The 10,000-nt window shown below is 40.8% G+C and overlaps 1 protein-coding gene across 3 annotated transcripts in view; it reads right to left on the bottom strand.

The window, feature by feature from the left end:
- The window catches only part of rhobtb4 (Rho related BTB domain containing 4), a 41,122-nt gene that overhangs the window by 25,368 nt on the left and 5,754 nt on the right, over positions 1 to 10,000 (bottom strand). The window lies entirely within an intron of this gene.

The raw sequence follows: 10,000 nt of genomic DNA, 5'->3' as shown, positions 1-10,000 counted from the left end.
TCCAAACTAAAATCCAGATAAATGATGCAATAGATTAGTTATTCATGGGCAAGGAAGAGACCTTCTCTTCTATGGTTATTCTGTGTGTTCATAGCAACTAGCTATCACATAGCAACACTTATTCATTGCAACAAAAGACAGGAGCCAAGAAAGAAAAGGCAAAGCATGGATCGATGTGAAAAACACCCAGCCTTTTGACCTTAACTTTTTTCTAATATCTTGATGACCGGGAATTAGCTTCTGGAATGTTGAACTATATCCGAGAAGAAGAATGCTGCCATGTAAAATACATCACTGTTCTGCCAGCAACGTAAGTTACTTTGTGAATTGTATATTATCCAACTGAAGACAGGGACCTTTCTCTGATCCATCTGCCTTTCATTGTAGCCATGCCTACAATTATAGATAAGAAGAGAAAATGTATTTTGTATTAAATTGAATTTTATCTTACATTTAATTTTGGACATTTTGCAGTGTTTGGCTATGTGGGGACCGAGGAGTCAGATCTGCCAATTTCCTTTCATGATTGTTGAAGACTGAAGATGGACATCTACTGGTAGAATTTGGTACTGACCTCTCTGAAACAAAGAAGGTATAAACAGCCCTCTCTGCTACATTATGTCAGTGTTAAAACTCAAGGCCACTCCACATATAGCCTACTCTCTGTAAGCCATATCTTTGAGCAGAATAACACTGGCTGCCACACTATATACATTAAGTCAAAACAAAAAATGTATTACTTGACCTTTTTTTCCTCAGTCTGTCTCAACAAACTGTGTTTTTATGTATGTTCTTGCACCCAACAAGCAAAATTCCACCTGCAATAACACCAGCAACAACACCACAGTTACGCCAACAACGCTTTAATGTGGAGTTTAAGCGGAGATGTCTTTTTTTACATCTATTTATCTAGCGCTATCTTGAAGCCCTGAGAAAACTCTGGCCCCTGACCTGGCTGGCATGGCCAGAACGAAACAGCATGAAAGATGGACCGGAATGCTGCTGGAGCAAGCAGGGGTTCAACAGCACTGGCACTGAGAGGGCTTAGAAATGTGGTGAGGCGGGCCCTTTGTTGGAGAGATGTACTTGTGAGAGAACTCTCAAGCAGCACAGGCTGAGCTCATGTCTGGCCTTTTCAGCTACAGTAGTCCAGAATGGACTGAGTGGCTTTGTTTTTTAGCTTTATCGTTCTTTTATTCACTGTGTGGGAAGTCCACTCCCATTGCTTTTACACTTTGGTGAGATTAAAGTTGGGAGAATGAGCTGAGATCATTCTTTGGCATAACTACCTCAATAAGGAGTGTCCTGCTGCTTGGATAAATACTCAGTTTAGTCTGCAGTATATTCAACTCCATCCAATGTTCCTAAAGGTTTTTTCTAAGGGTTGAATTTGTTTATTTAGGGAAAAACATTTTGTTGTAAATCCCAATTTGGTATCCTGTGGATACCATTTTCCCATTCACGATACTTTCATCTTACCTTTGCAAATGCCTTCACCTCGGCTTTCATCAAACACTTAAGAAGGGCTTTATTTTGCAATAAACGATACAGTTCATACAAAGTATGAATTGTTGGTGTTTCAGTAATTATCCACTTGCTTACATTATGGATGCCTTTGGGCTCGATGACATCATGCATTTTAATTTTTTTATTTTTAATTTATTAAATAAATAAAATTATTGAATGTGACGGGGCCTTAGGGGAAGTGGGGATGAAAGGGGAACCGACACGTTTTAACAACCCTAAGTTATAATTTTAGAATGTGTTTAAAGGACACAGATTCATTACGAATATTTGGCCAGAGATATGTTTTGGGTGCGGCTGTAGCTCATGGGGAGAGTGGTCGTCCTTTAACCACAAGTTAGCCGGTTCAATCTCTGGTCTCCCCATAGTTCCCATGTTGAAGTGTCATTGAGCAAGACACGCAAAACACTGACACTGAACCCCCAGTTGCTCCCCGGGCGCTTCACAGCTGCCCACTGCTCCCTAGGGTGGCATAAATGCAGAGACCAAATTTCATGCACGTATGTAAATATAGAATATGATGACCGCACATGAATACATTTTTTAAATGTATTTAATATAGAGCACTTTGGAATGAAACTCTTCCCCTCATCTCTTCCCCTCTTGTCCACTTCTCCAATGGCCCTAGGCTCCCCCCGACAGCTCGCCCAAATATCCAACAGGCCTGCGCACCCCCTGCCTCAACACTGTACTGGAACTGTTCTAAAGCTGTCAAAACATCTAGCTTCTCACACTCCCCAAGTCCACAGAGAGTTCTCCTCAGAAACGTACGGTCCCAAGCACTAATAAACACACACACACACACACACACACACACACACACACACACACACACACACACACACACACACATACAAGACACACTCAATGGAAAACATGCAGCCCCGTATACACTGACACAAGTAGGTCAAAGCTACAGTGGGTCTTCCAAACAGTCCTTCAGCACCATGGAGCTGATAACAGTATCTTAGATTAAATTCTACTTTCAGCGCGGACACAAACACACACACACGCATATGAATAAACACAACATACCACATGCACGTATGTAGATCTACACTGTGAGATGATTTGCTTCTTTTTTAACAGGATGACGTAATTCTGTTTTGCCGAGCAACAAGAAAAACAGGAATTTCAATTTGTTCCTCTGGGAAGAAATTTCTGAGGTCGAAGGTGAAGCGTGAGAATGGAATGAATGACTGGAAGCTTAAGTAAAATGAGCCTCTGGAAATCTGGCATTCCTAAATGAGCCAACTTAGAAGAACAGTGAAAAACAGAAACATCCATACATCGATGCCAATATCTTAAATCTGAATTACCTTTTTATCCACCACTCTTAATCTCTCTCTCTGTTTCTCTCTCTCTGTTTCTCTCTCTCTGTTTCTCTCTCTCTCTCTCTCTCTCTCTCTCTCTCTCTCTCTCTCTCTCTCTCTCTCTCTCTCTCTCTCTCTCTCTCACATGCACACTTTGACACAGAGAGGTGTCTGAGCCGGCACCCTGACATGAAACATGAAACTAAGCGTTTTGTAACAGTCGGCCTATGTGGCAATGGGTAGTGGGCATGTTAGCAGTGTGAGTTGAAGTGAAAAATATTCAATGCTAGATAAGGCCTGAGAGTTAGTACAGAAAGAGACAGACAGAGTGCAAGAGACAGTGTGAGGATATTGTTTACTGAATAACTTATCAGCAGCTTGTCTTTTCTACAGTCAGTTGGTAAACTCCGTGTTTGTGACCAGCTGTTGTTGCCTCATTATATCCTAATGAAGACATTGAACACATTGCTTACAACAGAAAAATACCAAAAAACACGACAATGGACTAAAAGGCGACATTAGTCAGGAGTTAATGAATGTAATCACTTGTGAATGCTGTTTTTTTTCTAGCACAACACAGGTTGTATGCCTTGTAAAAACAAATCTATCTAAAAAGAAAATGGTTTATATAAACTTGACAAAAAGGCTTTTTAACACAATTTTTTATTAATTATGTTTGTAATTCTCTTTATTTGAATGACCAAATCAAGTTACATTTTACCCAAACTGTACAAAAAAATAGTGTTTTTCCTTGTACAGGACGAAGTACATTTAAACCAGCTGTGCACTCAATGATTTCAAAGAAAAAGTTTGTATGATTAAGGTTTATGAGCTATTAAACTGTGCCCAAGGTCTCCTGTATCCCAAACAGTAAACTAAAGTTAGAACACTTTCTGTTGACACACTTGTCATTTGGTATTTCTCCCCCGTTGCAACAGAATGTGTTTACTGATTATGATACCGATGTACGATCAGGTCAAGTCTGTGCTGGTGGTGATTGGCCATGATGGTGGAATGTGTCTGGAATGTAAAGTGGCCTGAGGTCCTAGGGCAAAGGCTGGATAGAGGTGGGAATAGCTCACCAGAAGGCAAGGATGGAAGGTGGGCTGAGTGAAGGATAAAGACAGCACTGGTGAAGGTGGTTGGGGGTGGTGGTGGTTCTCTGTTTGAGGATAAACAGACCTCTGATTATTCCAACTTACATTTTTACTGTGAGTGTCTCACTGTCCCTTGGTAGCTGCCCTCTGACTCCATTTAGAGTCATGTGAAATCTGGCACACACAACCACCAACAGTACATCTGCCACCATCAATGCAGACAGTACCCATGTCATGTTACCTCTGTTTTTTTTTTGTGGCTCTGGTTTCTTGGCAAGGCCTCAAGCCTGTTTCGATAAACAAGATGTACAAGGGTTTTTGAGAGGCTGAAAGTTTGAGTGGATGCTCAAAAATTCTTCAAACTGCATGCATGATATACTGTCTGTACACTGTCTGCATTCTGACCTGAGGGGATTGAGATTGTACAGGCATGTTTGGCTAGTTTTTCTATTCCCATATTCATGTACAGACACACAAAATATCCTGACTTGACCGACTCTTGGTTTTTACATTAAATGAAACATGCAGGCACAAACATGCTCCACTACTAACAAACACATTCTTTGTAATGTACACGCATAAACAAATACTAATGCACACTCTCTGCTGGATGGAGGCACATGGGTCAGTAGAGGCACCTCTTAAGCTGTGGCTGTCAAGTGGCAGGGCTAATCTCATTAAGGCTCTCTTCAGCCGCTGCTCCAAACCCTTAAAGTGATAGTTCACTTGCTGGAAAATTAACACATTTGAATCCAAGCATAACTTTAAAACTTGAAGTGGTGACATTTTGTTGGGGGAAGTAGTGTCCTATTTATAGTGTGTATTATCGGTTTGAATGTGTTCCTCACGACTGCAAGCAAATAGAGAGTTTAAAGATCCATATAATGATGCACTTATATTCAATAAATATCACAGTGGCTGGTTGACTTATAAAGGAGCACTTAATGGTGTGATTAATGCTCCACCAACGTGAAAAATCCCTTTAATTACCTTGGAAAGTGAATGCTAAGCAAGTAGGTTCAGGATCTCGTTGGTGGATTCACTGGCTGAACAGGCCTGAGGGCATGATAGGGAGCAAAGTGAGCTGTGCTTAGGTCAAAGGTCTTCCTCGATGAAAGAGCAGCCTGGTTAAAATACATGGAAGAGCCTTCTCGAGACTCTCAACATGTGATTGGGCACAGGGCCCGCGTGACCATCAACATGCGCTGTGATTGGTCAGTGTAGCTACCATCTCAAACGTTGAAGCTAAAATATCAGGATTTACTGATGACCCCTTTTCCCACAGTGGTTATGTGCGTCTGGTGAGTGAAATGCTGATTATGTTACTGTTTCATACATTTGCAGTCGTATTTAATCATAAACAACTCATAGCATTATTGCTGCTGCTGCTGCACCTGGGGCTGCTGGTGGCTCTACTTGCAGTCTATACCCGCGGCCTCTCCCCCGTGCCAATGTGCACCGCTGTCGCCGGTGCTGCTGTGCAGCAATGTCTTGTCTGTGCACTGCGGGGGTTTTGTTATAACTAAATGTGACTGGTTGGTTGTTGATATGGACAACATGCATTGTTAATGACGCCGGTTGGGCTGGTCAAGTCGGTCAGCCAGGGTGCACATCATCGCGAGCCACTGCTCCACGGAGTGAAGCCCGCATGGACTTTGGCGGGGAGGGGCTCCGTGGGTCAGGTCCGCGGGTCAGGTGTCTGCTGCGGAGTGGGTCTACACATGGTAGACTGTATGAATGCGCCGTGTATTAAGTGTTTTTGGTCTGTGATAGTAACTCTAGGGAGACTTTTTCCCCCCAGTCCACACGTGATCTGGACTATACGGCACTCAGGACTTGGTCTAAAACCACAACCCGCCACTGGTCTATACACTTCCCTTACAGATGTTGGACAACACACCAAATGAGAGACAAAGCACAGCACAGAATTCTGAAGAATAAAGACGGGTTGGTACCTGATAGTAGGATTCTGACTCTCCAAAGACATAACCATGTCAAACCTCTTTGCTACATCTTGCAAACGTAAGTTTAACAAGTTTAATCCTCTGAACATCTTCTCTCTGCCATGTCTGATTAGATTTGTAACACTTACTCCCCAGATGCAACATTGGTTCAATGTCGGTTTGAAATTGATTTAACCTCACAGATATATTCCCTTGCAATTCTTTAACAATGTCCTAATCCATCAGCAGGGATAAGAGTGGAGCTTATCATGTATTACCTGCAAAGTGCCTTAAATGGGATAATTTGTTTCTGGAGCTCGTTAATGTAAAGATAGCAAAGTAAATTCAATTGGATACGGTTTTAAGAATTACTTTTTAACAAATGTTAAAGATGAAATGATGTACTGTATGTGTCCCACTTTTTTTCTTTAGTATGGCCTATTTTGAGAAAGAGAGAGTATGGCCTATTGTGAGAGAGAGAGAGAGAGAGAGAGAGAGAAAGAGAGAGAGAAGAGAGAGAGAGAGAGAGAGAGAGAGAGAGAGAGAGAGAGAGAGAGAGAGAGAGAGAGAGAAAGAGAAAGAGAGAGAGAGAGAGAGAGAGAGAGAGAGAGAGAGAGAGAGAGAGAGAGAGAGAGAGAGAGATTGTATAGATATATCTTCTATCATTTATTGAAGGTACTGTGATTAAGTCTGGTGTTTACTGATGATCAGTCATAGTCATTGTATAACAGTCACCAGATAATGTTAACCATGTATTTGCAGGAATTAGGGAATAAGCCAAACACAAGATACATATCAAATGACTGATTATCGTGCTAGTATCTAACAGTGTTGACTCAACTCAATCTGCCTTCTTTCTGTTTCAGGTGGGTTGCCATAATGGCTAGCACCATGCTCTGCTCGTAATACCATAAAGAGCATCGTTGAGCAGCCTCTTAATGGCAGACCAATGGATTGTAAACAACAACGTACTGTAATGTGTCATCTGCCAGGAGGTTTTTCCAACAATACTTGCAATCTAAATCAATCTGACACCACACTGCTACCTGTGGGGATGTTGGGAATGTTGGTAACCTCTCTGAACCTCAGACAACTCTGCAGACACTCACACTCTGGTGAGGATGTATCAGAGTAAACTTGACTGAACTGGTGTTGGGATCAGACAACAAACAGGAAAAAATGACAGAGGGCAAATAGAGCTCTTAGACATGTGACGCATAGGACAGAAAAGAAATATCTTCTTTGGTTGTTTAAGTTGCAATCATCTGCTCATGCATTAACATACACGTGCAGCCATATTGATATATGTATAGTTCTTGAATGTAATGGAATAAAATTGTGCAAAGCTCTGACCAATGGGACAGTAACCAGGAAAAGGGGCATACGGGAGCAAAAGAAAAATGCAAACTTTGTGAGGAAAAAGAGGTATTTGGCCTCGGCACAGGTCAGTCAATATTCCAGAAAGAGCCTGATTAAACACAAACTAAAGCCAAGCCAAATACTTCTGGACTTCAGTCTGGCACATAGAAGCAGAGATTACACTGCACACAGTCAATATATCAACCAAGCATACTCTGTAGAGTACTGTATAGGTTCCCAGCCTTTTTTGGCTTGTGACCCATTAAGCAAAGTACCTGAGACTTCTTATCACACGTTGCATATGTCCACCAGTGACAACCAGTTAAACTGAAGAGTGATTTCTTTTCAAAGTTTCATTTGGATACGTTTTAGAGGCTCAAAGTATCCAGTAATTCATTAGAAATAAAGAAGAAATTAGAGAACAGTGGATAAACACGGCTCTTTAAGCTGTGAAAACTTATGCTTAAAAGCTACATGCTGCTTTAATCAGCTAATACTGGCTTTTTTTTAAGATACAGATGCAAATTAAATTGCATTATGTAACTGTTGTATATGTTTGGTGAGTATATTTAACTGCAAAATATCTAACTCAATACATTTTACGATAATAACCAAATATCAAGAATGAGTAATAATGCAAAATGTTGATATATACCAATATGTTTATGCTGTCTTTTTTTAATAAGTATTCCTAAATATCTATATTGGTATCAGGGTAAGAAAAACAGTATCAGTCTTCCTCTATTTAAAACCCACTGTTGCTCAGATACAGAAATAGAGAGGAGGAAATGGATGGGTGGTGAAGAACCGGAGTGTAAAAAGCAAAACTCACAGACAGACTGAGACAGACAAATAAACCACATTACAGAGAGCTGGGGCATAACAGGAAGGTCCTTTGTTGTGTTCAGTTCAAATGCCCGACATGTTGTTTATCTAGTCTGTTCATTAGATTTCCTCATATTGTGTTGCACTTGCATAAACAAAAATAAACCTGTTGTGTTGTGAAAACCTTGCATCTCACGGGCAAAAAACAGCAAAGTATTTATCTCAATGGAAAGACAGTTTTGACTTCATCTAATAGGGCTTTGAGAAAGTTTGAGTTGATTTTGTAACCCTGACACGTCAAAGATGTTTCTCAGGCAATGCAGGAGCCATGTCATCCTTCAGCTGGCCACAGAAATCACAGCTTTTCACTCAACAGCAGTGGGATGCAATACCCTACACACTGCTTAAATCTGTCAATATGGAGGTCAGCATTGAACTCCGATTGCAGGAATATCATCAAACAAGACCACACATGCATGCACAGAGATGCTCACAACTTATGCACGATGCACAATGTTGGCATCCTAAAATAGTGTGATGGAAAAATCTATACTGGTGTCCAGTTATTTCTGCACCGGTGCCCCATGGCCTGGTGATACAACCGGCATACAATAGTCACCTCACCCTCTGACCACATGTCATTTATTGCAAAGCTGAAGCACTGCCACTAAGGCTTTAACCATTTAAATAAGGGCAAGGGGCATTGGGGTGGAAGCCCTTTGCACATAACTGTTGATCCCAGCTAATCCAAACCACTTGTGAACAGAGGTCCTTCAGACCAGAGAAATGGTTAGAAGGGACACACTAGGATGTGCAAAATGTAATGTACTCATTTCAGAATGTCCGAAACACTTGTATACAGCTTTTAACCATTTAGTTTAGATTAACAGTTTGTCCCTACTGTATTATTGATCACTTCGGGGAGGGGAAAATAAAAAGCAATTTAAGTGCTATAATGGAGACTAACAACACTCAGGAAGTCAATGATTATTTATAATAGGACCTCTGTTGAGAATGCACCCATATTAAGAAGCACATCATATAAATTAGTAATGATATTGATGATATCAAATAAATATGTTGAAATGAGAGTCATGTATTCTAGTGAGGAATAGAGAAATACTATATTGACTCTCTCTCTCTCTCTCTCTCTCTCTCTCTCTCTCTCTCTCTCTCTCTCTCTCTCTCTCTCTCTCTCTCTCTCTCTCTCTCTATTGATATATTTGTATCTCTCTATATATACAGTACTACTTCAATACTGAAGGTACTGAGACTAAAGCCTGGTGTTTACTGATGACTTGTTAGGCAGCCAGAAACAACTTGCTATTAAACCTCACTTTGATGCCATGTTAATAGTCATAGTCATTGCATAACAGTCACCACACAACTTTGACCCTGTATTGTCATGAATTAGGGAATAAGCTAAACACAAGATACATATCAAATGTCCGAGTGTCATGCTAGTATCTAACAGTGTTGCCATAATGGCAAACACCACGCTCTCAATACTCAATAAGATAAAGAGCATCATTAAGCCGCCTCTTAATGGCAGACCAATAGGTTGTAAACAACAATGTACTGTAATGTGTCATCTCCAGGAGGTTTTTCCAACAATACTTGCAGTCTAAATAAAAAAAAATCAATCTGACACTTGTGGGGATATTGGGAATGTTGGTAACCTCTCTGAACCTCAAACAACTCTACAGACACTCACACTCTGGTGAGGATGTATCAGAGTAAACTTTGGGCTGGGGATATGTTTTACCCTCAATTTCTCTTAACGAAGGAGATGTCGTATGTAATGGCTAAAAATAGATCCAAGCTGAAACTGGCTAGCCAAACCACATAAATGATGGTGAGTCAACTTCAGATTTTCATGGAGAGCAAACCACAGAGACTGGAGTCAGACAAACACTGACTAGGATGATGACATAACTCT

This window comes from Clinocottus analis, unplaced genomic scaffold, assembly GCF_023055335.1.
Source record: "Clinocottus analis isolate CAN_PGR_092001 unplaced genomic scaffold, fCliAna1.0.p SCAF_7, whole genome shotgun sequence".
NCBI lineage: Eukaryota > Metazoa > Chordata > Actinopteri > Perciformes > Cottidae > Clinocottus > Clinocottus analis.
The sequence above is the reverse complement of the archived record's forward strand: the minus strand, read 5'-3'. Positions and strand labels throughout refer to the sequence as shown.